Source organism: Thermobia domestica, chromosome 7 (genome assembly GCF_964235325.1).
Source record: "Thermobia domestica chromosome 7, izTheDome1.hap1.1, whole genome shotgun sequence".
NCBI classification, from domain to species: Eukaryota; Metazoa; Arthropoda; class Insecta; order Zygentoma; family Lepismatidae; genus Thermobia; species Thermobia domestica.
Genome location: NC_137460.1, coordinates 253,939,383 through 253,957,546, shown reverse-complemented (window position 1 = coordinate 253,957,546; position 18,164 = coordinate 253,939,383). Strand labels below are relative to the sequence as shown.

At 35.3% G+C, this 18,164-nt stretch overlaps 1 protein-coding gene across 2 annotated transcripts in view; it reads left to right on the top strand.

Annotated features, from left to right (window-relative positions):
- The first annotated feature begins 15,421 nt into the window (after positions 1-15,421).
- The window catches only part of LOC145690831 (malonate--CoA ligase ACSF3, mitochondrial-like), a 55,475-nt gene continuing 52,732 nt past the window's right edge, over positions 15,422-18,164 (top strand). The window contains exon 1 of one of the 2 annotated variants that reach the window (XM_081766156.1): positions 15,422-15,714. The gene's annotated coding sequence lies outside the window, so the exon portion shown is untranslated. Of the gene's footprint in view, positions 15,715-16,261; positions 16,627-18,164 lie in introns of those variants that run through there. The other variant, XM_081766155.1, reaches the window with a different exon arrangement.

Below are 18,164 nucleotides of genomic sequence, written 5' to 3'. Positions count from 1 at the left end.
TTTGTCGCCTAGTTATACCTTATTTTATGCACTGCAGTGAATTATATCATCAGTATTTTTTATAAACAAGTAATTAGTTATACTATCATCTCCATGGTGACTGAAAACAGCTCCAGATCTGAGAGAAAACTCGCTCAGATCTTTTTCGGCTAGACCCAAGAGCCAAAATATAGGATATTATGGAGGAATATGCCTCCCCTGCTCCCTTCAAATTGCAGTAGAAAAATTTTAAAAATTATTACTGTCTTCAGTACATTATTCTGATTAATATTTATACATCGCGACAAAACATAGCCAATTTTTTCCTCGAAGTTCAAGATCTAAGGGTTTACATGTCCCTACCATAAATCCTTCATTGTAACTAGATTTCGGCGTTGCCGCACCAACTTAGGTAGAACTGTATAAAGCTCTCAGTATGGCTAACCCCATTACGGTTATCATAGTAGCCCGAGTCCGTGCAGATTTCTAAACACATTACCCCACAGAAATGAGTGCCATAAGTCCAGGCCTTCTAAAGGCTGTTGCGCCAGGAATATAGTTATCATTATTAATATTGCTAATAATAATGTGTAATATTAGTAATAGGCTTAATAAAGATTCTGTCTATTTATCTGCTCTGCTTGTAAGTATATTATTTCTAACTTTAAGATATAGTTATACAGGTCAATATATAATTGATCAGTTTCTTTCTAATCTGATTCTTCACGTGTATAAAAACTGGACAAACTACAAATTAGGATACTATACACAGGAAATTAATAATGATAGCTTTATTACTCAGATATTAACCTGCATACATTAATACATGTGAGGATTTAGGTACTTAATAGAACGGTTTTTAATCATTTCTTTTTTTAAAGAAAAAAGTTTTAAATTGTCATTATAGACAGATGGTCTGTCGAATAATAATAATAATAATAATAATAATAATAATAATAATAATAATAATAATAATAATAATAATAATAATAATGATAATAATAATGCTATTTATAAAAGGCTAACTAACATTAGTGCATCACGCTAACTCCTAATAGTAAATCACGTTGATGCTAACTGCAATAATTTAGATTTGAGCATTTATATTTATGTATCCTCAAGTTCGTTGGTCAGTTAACTAAAAAAAAGAAAAAAAGTGAATGCAAACAATTAGAGCTCTTAACTATTGACTTTAACCTATAATTGGTGCTTTAACTTTTCAGGTAAGCTGTACTCGCCCGATACCCATTGCGTTTGGTTTACTCGATCCTTAGACCTGATAAACTCGTTTGGCCTGTTTGGACCGTTTGACCCAATAGACTCGTTATGAGTTCGTACATGATAATTAGAACAATTTGTGTTATGATAATAAAGTGAAACAACACATCATTTACAATAATGACCAGTGACGACGCCAGAGGGGGGGCAAGGGGGCGAGTGCCCTTCTAGTAGCTACTTCTGCCCCCCTGACTGCCACCTAGACTGCCCCCCAGACTCATACAATCTTTAAACATTCTTCATGTAGTATTTTATATCAGTATCATAACCAATCTCATTGACAAATTGTAGTCTACTTTCCATGAATTTACTATGTGGCAGATTAATCCTCAAGCTTTCTTCTTTGAGCGTCTGGGTATCACGCATATTTCTGTTTTCTAATTTAGCCCCTTTTGAGGTAAATTTTAGTTATACTTCTTTCTTATGATTTTTAATAATTGTGCCTAGCGAACAATAGTAGATTTGGTCGACTTGTTTTCTTCTCATTGGATCAACTTCGATTGGAAACAAAAGAAAGGTAAAACCATTTACGTAACTTGTTTGTATTTATCCAGGTTTGAAGTTTTCAGTTTCATATTTTGTTTTATTTAAAACTTCTTTTTTCTGAAACATTATTCTCGGCTTCCAATATTCAGAGGATGTGCTTATAACAGCTTAGTTTGCAACTACCAGGGCTTAATTTTTTGAAGGAGATAAAAAGAGTTGTGTTTTCCCTTCCTGCAAATGATAATAATAAAATTATGGAATGAAATTGATTCCCAATAAAATGTATTGTCAGAGTGCTGATCTTTAGTTAGTAAATTAATTGGTTTATACTAGTGCTCCTTTACTCATTTTGTTTCAAAGTACTGACGTGACATCTACCATATTGACTAGGAACTGCTGAAAAATTCGTAGCCCAACCCAGAAGGAGTGCACGTGGATTGGTGAAGTGTTACTTCTTCTTCTCTTCCCCCGAGAGTCAATATACTACCTTGTACAGTGCTCCAGCTTTTGCAGAAAATTAAAAAAAAATCTAGATTTCCTCGCACCATTGTTCGTAGCACTACCCCTATCAGATCTAAAATGGCGTCTTTCAAGCGTTATTTAAGTTTGGAAAATAAGTACACGTAATAGTTAGACGGAGCTAAATCTGCGGAATAAGAATGATGATCTAGACATTGAAATCCTAGATTATGCAATGTCAGTTATGTTCGCAGGGGCTTGATGGACAGGTGTATTCTCCTGAAGGAACAGAATTCCTTTCTTTTCATTTTCCTCAGCGTTGAACTTTGAATTTTTCTTTCAATTTGTAAGTAATGTAGAGATTCTGGATTAAATATCTGACCATTGAGGAGGTAGTCTACCACTCCATACTTATACCAGAAGAATGTTCCAAACAGTTTCTCAACCTACTTCTGTGTCTTGAACTTCTTTGAGCGATGGAGAAATGAGTGCTACTACTTCAATGACTGTTGTTCCGTGATCATAGTGGTACAACCATATTTCATCTATGGTTACTATTCGTCAGCGAAATTGATCAGCATTACGGTCAAATTGGAAAAATACTTCTCTTAATGCCGTTACCCTTTTATTCTCCTGATATATATTTTGGGAACCCATTATGCCGAGAACTTGCGCATACCCAAGCCATTCTGAATTACGCTACCGACGAGTTCCAAAGAAATGCCCAGAATCTCTGACACAAGTTTTGCTGAGAAGGTAAAAACTGAGAAAGCGGGGTGCATACCTCAGACTATAATAAATATATCGTGAGTTTACTATACACTTTAAAAACAATATAAATAATAGCTTAAATTATTTTTGTCACACAAAAACTGGGGTGGACTACGCCCTCCGGCCTCGGGCTATATCCACCACTGGCTGAAGTGCTGCAATTTTCAAGAATAATGTCACAAATTGCATCCATGATTCCAGGAAGAGTCATTGCTTTTAATCATCCTGGATGTAAAGCATAATTTGTTGAGAAATTGCTACGTTTATACTAAGCCACTTACTTCTTCACCACCATATATAACGGAGGAGAGTCCCGTGGTGTTTAACTGATTTCCTAATTAATTTACTTCGGTGACTTTCCTTGGTGGAACAAAAATGTTATAGGCCTAACAGTAAGGATCTGGATGTTCGTGAAATTATCTGTTTGGGCACACATAATCACTTCAGAGGCCTGAGAAACAATAAGAATTTCATTATTAATATGAAAATTTATATTTGTTCATACAGAGATATGCTTTTCTAAACTACGGTTTCATTTTTCTACCTAGTACCTACACTCCTTCTGGATTGGACTACGACATTTTCAGCAGCTCCTCGTAAATTCTCTCTCTGGCTATATATATATATATATATATATATATATATATATATATATATGCAGAGAGAGAGAGAGAGAGAGAGAGATACGTAGCATATAAACGAATGTGTTACTTGTAGCATACGCGAAAGTAATTCAATTTATTTTAGGCTTCAAAAGTTTCATTGAAAAATATTTCATGTGCAGACGTTACTTATTTGTTAGTTACAAATTTTATTTGAAATAAGCTTAATTTATAAGCATATAGATCTAACATAAAAACAGCAACGAAATACACAATGTAATGTAAAATAAGTCAAACGTAATAAATATGTCATTTTTGGTATGGCAAATAGCCGCCCCCCCGAAAATGTATCTGCCCCTCCTTTGCCCCCATAAGAACTTAAAGCTGGCGTCGTCACTGATAATGACACACGGGATTATCAGGTCATCCCTATTCATACGGTTCAATCGGGCAAATCCGATTCATACGGGTAAAAATACAATATCGGTCCAACGTGCGGTCCAGGATCTATTCTATTTTCCGAGCATTACCGAAAATGCACAGTTGCCCGAAACGGCTCGGACGTAAAAATTATTATTATTATTATTATTATTATTATTATTATTATTATTATTATTATTATTATTATTATTATTATTATTATTATTATTATTATTATTAATATATTAATAGGAGAGAAAATTACTTGTTGAATGACGTATACGTATTTTAGCCCTATTTTAAATGGTTGTTCTGGTTTTATGTATCTGCTTACTGGTTTGCAACACACAGAAAAAATATTTCGAGACTTCATTGTTTACCCTGGCGACAGGGAGAGCGGCTAAGCTTTTGTAATGCCGGCAACATCCAACTGGTTGACAAACCGCACGCGGCCGCTAACAACCATATGACAGTTATACTGCTGATAAGAAAACTTGGTTTAGCTTTGAAAACCACTATATGAGTTTTGTGCCATTTGAACAATTTTTTTAAGGTTTTGCCATCTGTCTCCCCTTTGTATTTGCAAATGGAAAATTTAATTTTTCGCGGTTTGGTTGTTGCCATATGAGCTATTAATTCTGCTCGTTTCGTTCCAATTGCTCACCTTCTAGGCTAGAGGCAAGAGCGGAACCATAGGATTTTATTTATGAATATGCCCCCTCTGCTCCCTCCAAATAACAGTAGAAAAATTTTTAAAAATATTGCTGTCTTCAGTGCATTAGTCTAATTAATATTTATGAGTTTTGTACCATTTAGCGGTACCGTTACACCTCCAAATAGCAGTAGAAAAATTTTTTAAAAAATATTACTGTCTTCAGTACATTAGTCTGATTAATATTTATGCGTTTTGTGCCATTTGGACAATTTTTTAGAGTTTTGTTGTATTTGGAAATGGAAAATTTAATTTTTCGCGGTTTGATTGTTTCTCAATGGGCTATTAATACTGCAAGTTTCGTTCCAATCGCTCAGCTCCTTCTAGGCTACACTCAAGAGCCGAACTATAGGATTTTATGGAAAAATGTGCTCCCTCTGCTCCCTCCAAAAAGCAGTAGAAAAATTTTGAAAATTAATAATGTCTTCAGTAGATTAGTCTGATTAATATTTGTGAGTTTTGTGCCATTTGAACAAATTTTAGTGTTTTGCCTCCCATTCCTCCTTCGTGTTTGCAAATGGAAAATTTAATTTTTGGCGGTTTGGTTGCTGGTCAATGGGCTATTAATCATGCAAGTTTCTCTCAGTAGTAGTGGTCCGCGTTGGCCCGAATGACTCATCCTCACTCTCTTTTATGACCGGGGTGAAAGGTCAATGACCTTGGCCCGGGTCAATGACCTAGGGGTACATAGGACCACCCCCTCTAAATTTTGGCAGGGGTACCATGGCCCACCCCCTAAATTTTGGCAGGGGTACATAGGACCACCCCCGTTAAATTTTGGAAATTGCCAAATCTAAAAATTTGGTATGGTAGCCTAGGACCATAGTATGTACCTCTATTAGTATTGGGTGTCTATGTCGTTCCCTTTTATGGGTAAAAATTTGCCAAAAATTCAAATTTCGGGGGTTTTTGAACTAATTTATCCCCTTTGATGAGGTGTTATTACCCTATATGGTTATATGGGCGTATACAGGGGTCCATTTCCTTTCATAAGACATGGGTATATTAATGCACCCCTTGAAAAATTTGGGAGGGGTATCTTGGCCCGCCCCTTAAATTTTGGAAATTGCCAAATCTAAAAATTTGGTATGGTAGCCTAGGACCACAGTATGTACCTCTATCAGTATTGGGGGTCAATGTCGTTCCCTTTCATGGGTAAAAAATTGCCAAAAAGTCAAATTTCGGGGTTTTTTGACCTAATTTATCCCCTTTGATGAGGTGTTATTACCCTATATGGTTATATGGGCGTATACAGGGGTCCATTCCCTTTCATAAGACATGGGTATATTAATGCACCCCTTGAAAAATTTGGGAGGGGTACCTTGGCCCACCCCTTAAATTTTGGAAATTGACCAATTTAAACATTTGGTATTATAGTACAGGACCCTAATATGTATTATGATAAATTTGGATGGTCCATCTCGTTCCCTTCTAGGGGTACAAAATTGCCAAAATGTAAACGTAAGCAATACGTAGTACCACGTGTTTGGTTTTTGGTCGATTTTATCCCCTTGGATGAGGTCCTATTACCTTATATGTTTATATGAGCGTATACAGGAGTCTATTACCTTTCATAAGACATGGATATATTGGTGCACCCCCGGGAGGGGTACCTTGGCCCACCCCTTCAATTTAAGAAATTGCCCAATTTAAACATTTGGTATAATAGTATAGAGCCCTAGTATGTATCACTATAAATTTGGGTGGTCCACCTTGTTCCCTTTCATGGGTACACAATTGCCAAATTTTAGTACAACCACGTGTTTGGTCTTTTGACCTAATTTATCACCTTTGATGAGGTGTTATTATCTTATATCGTTATATGGGCGTATACAGGGGTTCATTACCTTTCATAAGATATGGGTATATTAATGCACCCCCAGGAGGGGTACCTTGGACCACCCTTTAATTTTGGAAATTGCCCAATTTAAACATTCGGTATAATAGTATAGGACCCTAATATATATTAATGTAATTTCGTTCCCTTTTAGGGGTACAAAATTGCCAAAATATAAATGTAAGCAATACGTTGTACCACGTGTTTCGTTTTTTTACCTAATCTATTCCATTGGACGAGGTCCTATTACCTTATACGTTATATGGTCACGTATGGGGATTCATTTCCTATCATAAGACATAGGTACATTTGTGCACCCGGGAGGGGTACTTTGACCCACCCCTTTAATTTTGGAAATTGTCCCTTTTATATGTTTGGTATTATAGTATAGGACCCTAATATAAATTACTATAAATTTTGGTGGTCCACCTCGTTCCCTTTCATGAGTACACAATTGCCAAATTTTAGTACAACCACGTGTTTGGTTTTGGCTCAATTTATCCCCTTGGATGAGGTCCTATTACCTTAAATGGTTATATGGTCATGTATATATTGGTCCATTTCCTATTATAAGACATGGGTACATTGATGCACCCTTTAAATTTTTGGAAGGGGTACCATGGCCAACCCCTTAAATTTTGGAAATTTTCCAATTTGAGCATTCGGTATCATAGTACATGCCTCAACATGTATCATGATAAATTTGGGTGGTCCACCTCGTTCCCTTTTAGGGGTACAAAATTGCCAAAATATAAACGTAAGCAATACGTTGTACCACGTGTTTGGTTTTTGGCCCAATTTCTCCCCTTTGATGAGGTTCTATTACCTTATATGGTTATATGGTCATGTATATGGGTTCATTTCCTATCATAAGACATGGGTACATTGACGCACCCTTTAAAAATTTGGGAGGGGTATCTTGGCTCATCCACTCGGTTTTAGAAATTTTTTAATATAAGCATTTGGTATCATAGTACAGGACTTCAATATGTACCACTATAAATGTGGATGGTCCACATCGTTCCCTTTCATGGGTAAAGAACTACCAAAAAATCAAATTTCGGAGGTTATTGACACCTATTTAGCACGTTATATGGGTATGTACAGAGGTTTATTACCTTTATATGTTTATGTTCCCTTTTAAATTTGGGAATTATCAAATAACAAAATTCGGTAAACGTTTTCTAGGACCCATTGGTGTTCCTCTTATGACCAAATATTCAAAATTTAAAGGTTATTGACCGGCTTTATTATTGAATAAGTATAGGATTTATTACTTTTTCATAAGACACAGGTGTATTTGTGTTCCAATCTTAAATTTTGGAAGGGGTAAATTTCTTATTGTCGTATCAATAATTGGTAATTGGATAGTATCTCATTCATTGGGTAAATCATTATGATCACGTGATCGGTTATTGACCTATGATGGGATTAGGAGTCCAGAACATTGGTACATTGAAACTTTGTAGGATAATTTGAGAATGCGTCATTGGTTTTGATTATTCCCGCCAAATATAAACGTAAGCAAGACGTTGTACCACGTGATTGTCCTTGATGAGGTAGTGTACAGGGATTCATTTCCTTTGTTGTGGTACTTCTTAAGTTTGAGTACACACACACTTCTAGAAAACAGTTGGTTCTACTCAGGTAAACAATTGACGGACATTATTGACCTTATTGAACATATAATGATATGATTAACTCTAAGACTTAGGTATATCAAGAGAAGTATTCTTTAAATTTGGGAATGGTGATAAACAGAATTTTAACATAAGTTGCGAAATTTGAAACAATACATTGAACTTTAGTCACAGCTCATAGTCTAAGATCATTGGTGGTGATTGATTTGAAATCTGATAGCTAACCTTATTGAATCTTATGACTCATAGACGAAAGGCAATACATGCTACAACAGTTTGAAATTTAATCATAAGGTGATGTAATCTGACACTAGCAAAGTTATTGTTAATGCAATTTGATTGGATGATCACTATCTTTCCTGCAATCTGATTGGTTGATCACTATCTTTCGTGCAATCTGATAGGTTGATGAGTTTTAAATCTTTTTCTGTATTCAGTTTTTGAATTTTTTTGTTTGAAACTTTGGTTTGAAATTTTTCGTTTTAAAAATTTTTTGTTTGAAGTTTGGGATTTTTTCGTTTGAAATTTTTGTTTGAAAATTTTTTTCGTTTGAAATTTTTTGTTTGAAAATTTTTGTTCGAAAATTTTGTTTAAAATTTTTTGTTTGAAATTTTTCGTTTCCAAATTTTTTGTTTGAAATTTTATGTTTCAAAATTTTGTTTGAAAATTTTTTCGATTCAAAATTTTGTTTGAAAATTTTTCGTTTGAAATTTTTTGTTTGAATTTTTTTTTCGTTTCAAAATTTTGTTTCAAAGATTTTTTGTTCTAAATTTTTGTTTCAAAGTTTGGTTTGACATTTTTAAAAGTTTGTGCACTCATTAGTAAAGAACCGGAACTGTTTAGAGCAAAAACCTTTGACAACATTGTGGTGCAATAGTACACGTCAGAACATGATAATGCAACGTCATCAGTTTTGCATCATACATAAGTATCGTTCGAGTTAGTATTCATGATAACATCATCATGGCTACTTGTCTGCAGTTTCTAAACACGCGTGATGTGATGAAATCATTTACCAAGATTACTGATTTACAACAGAATGTACCTTATAGAATCTTAGCTAGCCAAATGATCCCTACAAAGTTTGGATTAAGAATCGTAGTGAAGCTTGAAAATGATAAGAATATAATTTTACCAGCAAGATATTTACCCATGGAAGCATCAAAACAAGAAGAACTGCTGCGTTTCTTAAATTCTGGATCTGTATCTTTATGTTACAAAGGATTCTTGGGTCGAAGTCATCAACTTGAATTTAGTACACAGCCAGATTCGTCAGCAATTGTGATGAAATCATGAATTCAAACGTCAGCACATCAGACATAGTTGTATGAATGTGGTTGGTCGGCATGACGTCAGCAACTGTGATGAAACTATAAATTCAAATGTCAGCACATTCCTTACCAATGACGTCAGCAATAACTATAAACCAGCAAATACAGTGTCATCCCACGAAATCATTTGAGCAAGTGCTTTTCAGGAGGAAAGATGTGTACTTCTAACGATAAAGAGTTCATCTTCGCAAGCTATTATCCAATAAATATATTTCAAACAAAACATGTGATGATTGGTATCAGTGCTAAAACATTTGAACCTGTGATTCGATTGGGCAAAGCAGAACAATTTGGTGTACAACTGACCTGTGAAGAATGGCAAATATTATGTTCACGAATCGACCAAATGAACGATTATTTTCATGATGAGCTAAATGTGACCATAGTCAAATCATTAGGCTCAAATCATGAAGTGGTGCTGCGTACAGTCCTCGAAGAGAAGATGGTGCTGTTACGTAAAAAGAGTACATTTCATGTCCCTCGCAATATGGTGTATCTAACACAAACGGAATGGAACAAATTCATCAGCGTATTTCAGTGTGTGAAACATGCAGTGGAAGTGTGCAACAAAACTAGTATATTCCTGAAAAAGTACTATTTTGAAAAATGTGTTATGCATATTGTACAACATGTATCTAGATATTGTGATGGTTGTCAACATCGTTCTTGGGTGCATACCTGCATTGATAAACAGTTTATTTGTGATCAAATGGACATTGAGTTTCCACCAATTGATATTGCAATAGACCTTAAAAGACTTCAACTGGAATTAAAATTATATGCTAAAGACAAACTAGTGCAAGAAGTTCAAAATACATTGTATCGACAATATCCAGAACCACTATCTGGTATGGATGTATGTGGAGTGTAATAAAATGATCCATTTCTATGAATTGTGTTTTTTCATTTCAAGTACAACCCCAGGTTCTGATGTGTACTATTGCACCACAATGTTGTCAAAGGTTTTTGCTCTAAACAGTTCCGGTTCTTTACTAATGGGTGCACAAACTTTTAAAAATGTCAAACCAAACTTTGAAACAAAAATTTAGAACAAAAATCTTTGAAACAAAATTTTGAAACGAAAAAAAATTCAAACAAAAAATTTCAAACGAAAAATTTTCAAACAAAATTTTGAATCGAAAAAATTTTCAAACAAAATTTTGAAACATAAAATTTCAATCAAAAAATTTGGAAACGAAAAATTTCAAACAAAAAATTTTAAACAAAATTTTCGAACAAAAATTTTCAAACAAAAAATTTCAAACGAAAAAAATTTTCAAACAAAAATTTCAAACGAAAAAATCCCAAACTTCAAACAAAAAATTTTTAAAACGAAAAATTTCAAACCAAAGTTTCAAACAAAAAAAATTCAAAAACTGAATACAGAAAAAGATTTAAAACTCATCAACCTATCAGATTGCACGAAAGATAGTGATCAACCAATCAGATTGCAGGAAAGATAGTGATCATCCAATCAAATTGCATTAACAATAACTTTGCTAGTGTCAGATTACATCACCTTATGATTAAATTTCAAACTGTTGTAGCATGTATTGCCTTTCGTCTATGAGTCATAAGATTCAATAAGGTTAGCTATCAGATTTCAAATCAATCACCACCAATGATCTTAGACTATGAGCTGTGACTAAAGTTCAATGTATTGTTTCAAATTTCGCACCTTATGTTAAAATTCTGTTTATCACCATTCCCAAATTTAAAGAATACTTCTCTTGATATACCTAAGTCTTAGAGTTAATCATATCATTATATGTTCAATAAGGTCAATAATGTCCGTCAATTGTTTACCTGAGTAGAACCAACTGTTTTCTAGAAGTGTGTGTGTACTCAAACTTAAGAAGTACCACAACAAAGGAAATGAATCCCTGTACACTACCTCATCAAGGACAATCACGTGGTACAACGTCTTGCTTACGTTTATATTTGGCGGGAATAATCAAAACCAATGACGCATTCTCAAATTATCCTACAAAGTTTCAATGTACCAATGTTCTGGACTCCTAATCCCATCATAGGTCAATAACCGATCACGTGATCATAATGATTTACCCAATGAATGAGATACTATCCAATTACCAATTATTGATACGACAATAAGAAATTTACCCCTTCCAAAATTTAAGATTGGAACACAAATACACCTGTGTCTTATGAAAAAGTAATAAATCCTATACTTATTCAATAATAAAGCCGGTCAATAACCTTTAAATTTTGAATATTTGGTCATAAGAGGAACACCAATGGGTCCTAGAAAACGTTTACCGAATTTTGTTATTTGATAATTCCCAAATTTAAAAGGGAACATAAACATATAAAGGTAATAAACCTCTGTACATACCCATATAACGTGCTAAATAGGTGTCAATAACCTCCGAAATTTGATTTTTTGGTAGTTCTTTACCCATGAAAGGGAACGATGTGGACCATCCACATTTATAGTGGTACATATTGAAGTCCTGTACTATGATACCAAATGCTTATATTAAAAAATTTCTAAAACCGAGTGGATGAGCCAAGATACCCCTCCCAAATTTTTAAAGGGTGCGTCAATGTACCCATGTCTTATGATAGGAAATGAACCCATATACATGACCATATAACCATATAAGGTAATAGAACCTCATCAAAGGGGAGAAATTGGGCCAAAAACCAAACACGTGGTACAACGTATTGCTTACGTTTATATTTTGGCAATTTTGTACCCCTAAAAGGGAACGAGGTGGACCACCCAAATTTATCATGATACATGTTGAGGCATGTACTATGATACCGAATGCTCAAATTGGAAAATTTCCAAAATTTAAGGGGTTGGCCATGGTACCCCTTCCAAAAATTTAAAGGGTGCATCAATGTACCCATGTCTTATAATAGGAAATGGACCAATATATACATGACCATATAACCATATAGGGTAATAGGACCTCATCCAAGGGGATAAATTGAGCCAAAACCAAACACGTGGTTGTACTAAAATTTGGCAATTGTGTACCCATGAAAGGGAACGAGGTGGACCACCAAAATTTATAGTAATTTATATTAGGGTCCTATACTATAATACCAAACATATAAAAGGGACAATTTCCAAAATTAAAGGGGTGGGTCAAAGTACCCCTCCCGGGTGCACAAATGTACCTATGTCTTATGATAGGAAATGAATCCCCATACGTGACCATATAACGTATAAGGTAATAGGACCTCGTCCAATGGAATAGATTAGGTAAAAAAACGAAACACGTGGTACAACGTATTGCTTACATTTATATTTTGGCAATTTTGTACCCCTAAAAGGGAACGAAATTACATTAATATATATTAGGGTCCTATACTATTATACCGAATGTTTAAATTGGGCAATTTCCAAAATTAAAGGGTGGTCCAAGGTACCCCTCCTGGGGGTGCATTAATATACCCATATCTTATGAAAGGTAATGAACCCCTGTATACGCCCATATAACGATATAAGATAATAACACCTCATCAAAGGTGATAAATTAGGTCAAAAGACCAAACACGTGGTTGTACTAAAATTTGGCAATTGTGTACCCATGAAAGGGAACAAGGTGGACCACCCAAATTTATAGTGATACATACTAGGGCTCTATACTATTATACCAAATGTTTAAATTGGGCAATTTCTTAAATTGAAGGGGTGGGCCAAGGTACCCCTCCCGGGGGTGCACCAATATATCCATGTCTTATGAAAGGTAATAGACTCCTGTATACGCTCATATAAACATATAAGGTAATAGGACCTCATCCAAGGGGATAAAATCGACCAAAAACCAAACACGTGGTACTACGTATTGCTTACGTTTACATTTTGGCAATTTTGTACCCCTAGAAGGGAACGAGATGGACCATCCAAATTTATCATAATACATATTAGGGTCCTGTACTATAATACCAAATGTTTAAATTGGTCAATTTCCAAAATTTAAGGGGTGGGCCAAGGTACCCCTCCCAAATTTTTCAAGGGGTGCATTAATATACCCATGTCTTATGAAAGGGAATGGACCCCTGTATACGCCCATATAACCATATAGGGTAATAACACCTCATCAAAGGGGATAAATTAGGTCAAAAAACCCCGAAATTTGACTTTTTGGCAATTTTTTACCCATGAAAGGGAACGACATTGACCCCCAATACTGATAGAGGTACATACTGTGGTCCTAGGCTACCATACCAAATTTTTAGATTTGGCAATTTCCAAAATTTAAGGGGCGGGCCAAGATACCCCTCCCAAATTTTTCAAGGGGTGCATTAATATACCCATGTCTTATGAAAGGAAATGGACCCCTGTATACGCCCATATAACCATATAGGGTAATAACACCTCATCAAAGGGGATAAATTAGGTCAAAAACCCCCGAAATTTGAATTTTTGGCAATTTTTTACCCATAAAAGGGAACGACATAGACACCCAATACTAATAGAGGTACATACTATGGTCCTAGGCTACCATACCAAATTTTTAGATTTGGCAATTTCCAAAATTTAAGGGGGGTGGTCCTATGTACCCCTGCCAAAATTTAGGGGGTAGGCCATGGTACCCCTGCCAAAATTTAGAGGGGGTGGTCCTATGTACCCCTAGGTCATTGACTCGGGCCAAGGTCATTGACCTTTCACCCTGGTCATAAAAGAGAGTGAGGATGAGTCATTCGGGCCAACGCGGACCACTACTACTCTCTCCAATCGCTTAGCTCCTTTTAGGCTAGATCCAAGAGCCGAACCATAGGTTTTTATGGAGGAATATTCCCCTTCTGCTCCCTCCAAATAACAGTAGAAAAATTTTAAAAAATATTACTGTCTTCAGTGCATTAGTCTGATTAATATTTATGAGTTTTGTGCCATTTGGACAAATTTTTAGGGTTTTGCCTCCCGTTCCTGCTTTGTATTTGCAAATGAAAATTTAATTTCTCGCGGTTTGGTTGTTGCCATATGAGCTATTAATCCTGCTCGTTTCGTTCCAATTGCTCACCTTCTAGGCTGGAGGCAAGAGCGGAACAATAGGATTTTATTTATGAATATGCCCCCTCTGTTCCCTCCAAATAGCAGAAAAAAAAAATTGAAAATTATTACTTCTTCAGTGCATCAGTCTGACTAATATTTATGAGTTCTGTGCCATTTGGACAATTTTTTTAAAGTTTTGCCCCCGTCCCTCCTTTGTATTTGCAAATGGAAAATTTAACTTTTCGCGGTTTGGTTGTTTCCTAATGGGCTATTAATCCTGCAAGTTTCGTTCTAATCGCTCAGCTCCTTCTAGGCTAGACCCAAGAACCGAACCCTTACCGAGATGCTACCAAGAGCAAACAAAACATGGCAAACGTAAACACTTCTGGAATATACTTCCAAGTCCTACGACCAAAAAGTGGATTTCACCCGAAGATTGGACGGGGAGATACGTCTGCTTACTCTTTAGGTTAGGCATAGTCCGAACGCCGTATATCAGCAAGGATACCGCTATACTCCTACATGTTACTGTGGAGAATCAGAAGGGAGATTACCCCATCTCATCTTACAGTGTAAGTTAACACCTGCTTATCGTGATATCCTTTACATGGTTCTGTACCGGTACCACAACACAACACCAGTGAATGTGTCGTTTATCTTAGCGAATAATATACGCACCGTAGTTTATCATCTTCCCCAATACATAATAGTGAACAACATTTCGCTCTAACAATACTTTTTACAACAATTCAGTGAACTTAAATAACACGATCAGTTTATCTTAGTGGACCGTATAAAGCGTACCAATACCGTCAAAATCGTCAGTTTATAAACTGTCCAAAGGTGAAAGCCGGGGCAAAAAGCAACAAGAATAAGAAGAAAAAGAAGGGTTGGTTGACGCAATATTGCGTCTTTATAGGAGAGCCCAGTTTACTTCATCTTTATTTTTTATACAAATGAACGTTTTTTTTTTACTTCTTTTCAGTGTGACACAAACTTTTGTAGAGTGTGTACCAGGGTACCACTAAGTCGAAGCACCACTAATAATAGTGAATTAGAAAGAAAGGATCTTATGCAGAGTCGTTTCGAATATGATTAGTGCCCTACTAAAGAGCTCGACTAACATATATTTCCTGCAGTAGTCAAACCTTTAGTATGACACTAATTATACTTCAAAACGACTCTGCATAAAGCGGAAAGTGTCTAATAACCTAAATTGGAAAGTCGGTAAGTATAGCGATCATAAAATAATTTATTTCAGTTTAACTTTCTGGGGTTTTATCCATACGTGAATAGTACTGCGATTGCCCTGTGCATTAAATATCGAACGTTTTTTATGAGCTGCTGAGCATTTAGAAAAGTATTCTATCTCTCCTTGTCCATGTGACAGTGACCTCAATTCGGCTCAAATGCGTATAATTTTTATATTCAATTTTATCTCTCTGTATAAAATTCTGTGCAGGCTTACTTTTGGCTCACCATTCGAAATAATAGTTGAAAAATTACGATTCTTTCGTGCAGTTTTACTATACGGTACGGATCCATAGTATAAGTACAGTAAAACCTGTCAACTTGGCCACCTCTCTAAGTTGGCCACCTGCGCATCTTGGCCTGGTTCGTCTTGAACCTGCATTTTCCCATAACACATTCGTTACTTATTACTCTGTAACTTGGCCACCTGTCTATCATGGAAGTTGGCCACATTGAAGCAATTTACCCGATGATGATGATGATGATAAATTTACCTGTGTATCTTGGCCACGCAAAATACTGTTTTCTTCTTTTTCCTTAACTACTTTATATTCCCAATGAGAGGCAGATGTTCTGTATTTGTCACTGGAGACAGAAAAGCATGGATTCCCACGATTTGCTCTGGGAATGTCAATGACCAGAATAATATCCTGATAAAGGAATGATGAAGGAAAATGTGAAGAAGAAAAAGCACGTACAGGAATTCAGAAAATAGCGTGCGTATTTATTTTTACCATGTCTGTTTTGGTAAAGCCATTAGCTGTATTTTCTCCTTTCATCAGCGAGGAGCGTTCGTAATTCTGAAAAATCCTCAAGGTTAAATCTAACCATCTTAGTTCTCAACTATTGGCACCTGACAGCTTGTCGGAAGGTAGCGGAAATTTTGAGGTATGTATTCCCTTAAGATTTTCTCAAAAGACACATACATTAAACATGCTGAAGTAATTTTTCTAGTACTGAATATTGTTATAATTACTCTATATAATTACTTAAAGGTAGCTTTCCTGCCACTGCTTATTAAAATTTACAATCAGTTAATACTAGAAATCCTATTGAAAAAATACATCAATCACATTTATTTTCTGTAAGTTGGCCACCTGTCTATGTTGGCCACTTTTCAATGGAACCGATGGTGGCCAACATAGACAGGTTTCACTGTAGTAATAGAAGTAGGGGAAGGGATAGAAGTAGAGATGGGCAGTAGAAATATTCCCGGCGGGAAGGAATTTAAAAAATGGAGGTATTCCCGGGGTTTTTCCCTGGTCTATAAATTTCCGGGAAGGAATTTATTTCCATTTCTTTACTTTATCTTCCAAATTATAAAAACCGTATGACTAATTACATTATTGTGATTTACTTCTAGGTTTTAAAGAATTTGGAGGTTAAAAAAAATTTAAATTCTTTGACTGTACTCTATATAACTAATAATATGAGTTTTTAAGTTTCCATTTGCACTAAAAAGTATGGTAATTGTGTAGTATCAGAGGCCCAAAACTAGCAAAAAGTAGGACGATTTACGGAACAAATGAGTTGATAGCGGTATTTAAGTAGTCAAGCAAGTATCGAAAACAATTTTTTAGGGCAGTAGGGGATTTGTACAAATCGTAAAGGTAAGTGGAAGTGATTTATGTGAGAAAAGAAAGTTAATTGTTAGTAACGAAGATAGAAAGCAAAGTGCCCTGCAGGACTATAACCCGCCTCCACTCGCTGACGCTTGCTCGGCAATGCTGTTTGAATTTAATGTTGGTAACGTAATTTAACGTATGAAACCGCATCGGAGTAGAATATCGCATAAGAGTAGGTGCAAAAGCTGGCCCCCCAAAGGTAAAAAATAGCCAAAAGTAGCAAAGTACTAATTTACAAATGATGAAAGGGAACCATTTTGTAACATAATGTAGGTTACGTAGAAATAGAGACGAAGTGCTTTTAATAAGCCCTGAACCACCGTTAGTAATAGATATCGGTCTGTCTACTGTCTCTGACTCAAATTTCTGAAGAGGTACTCGGACTTCTCTTACATGTAAATTAACGCATGAAATTTCGAGAAATGGGCAGGAAGAAAGGTCGTGTGTGGCAATATTACATGCAAAATTATAAAGATAAGATAGTATTTTGCAAGTATTGTGAATACACATATTTATGTGCAAATGTTGACAAAATATGGGACATGTGTCTTCTGGCAGTTACCCAACCTAATTTGTTTATAACATTTAAAAAAATATGTTTATAACATCAGTAGTAGAGTCAAGTTTAGAAAATACCCTGACATGTAAATTGAAATTTTTAGCGGTTTAAAAGTTTGTGGATTTACTATACCACTTTTGAAATATATTTACTTTCATAGAACATATTGTAAATAGATATTCGTTTATGCGTACTATCTAAATGTAATAAAATATTAATAAAATAACATAACATCGTTCAGA